Raw genomic sequence first — 734 nt, forward strand, 5'->3', positions numbered from 1 at the left:
GTTGTTGTTGTTGTTATATGCCATGAATTAGACTATGACTCATAGTCACCCTCTGAACGATGACTCTGAACCTTGCCCTCCAGAACCTGACCCTCAGACACACCTGCCTCTATTGCCACAGTCACTGTGTCAATCCATTTCATCCAGTCTTCCTGCACTGACCCTCCACCCTTCCAAGCATGATGTCCTTCTCTGAGGACTGGTCCCTCATAGCAACCTACAGCAATAACTATTTGCATTAGGTTGCCCTCCCAAAGATCGTTGGTTTGAGTCCACTCAGAAATGCTTTAGAAGAAAAGCCTGATAGTTTACTTCTGAAAATCAAGTATCAAAAACGATATTGGAGGCAGATCAAGGAAGAAAAGTTCTACTCTGAAATACATGAAACCACCATGAGTCAATATAGACTCCATGTTAACTGGTAAGTATCACTATATGTTGTTGTTGTTAGGTGCCATCAAGTTGAGCATGACTCAGCGAACGTAGGAATAAAAGATCTGAACCCTGGTCTATTCTGCACCATCCTCACACTTTCTGACACACAAGAGCTCAGCAGTCACTGTATCAGTCCACCTGGTTAAGAGTCTTCCTCTCTTTCGCTGACCTTCACAACACAGTGTCCCTCTCCACAGAATAGCCTCTCTTAGCAACATGTCCAGAGTATGTGAGGTAAAGCCTCATCATTCCTTCCTCCAAAGAGTGCCCTAGCTGCACCCTCTCCAAGACAGATTGGC

The sequence above is a fragment of the Elephantulus edwardii genome, unplaced genomic scaffold (assembly GCF_000299155.1).
Source record: "Elephantulus edwardii isolate Elephantulus edwardi_28Jun2011 unplaced genomic scaffold, EleEdw1.0 scaffold00326, whole genome shotgun sequence".
Classification (NCBI taxonomy): Eukaryota; Metazoa; Chordata; class Mammalia; order Macroscelidea; family Macroscelididae; genus Elephantulus; species Elephantulus edwardii.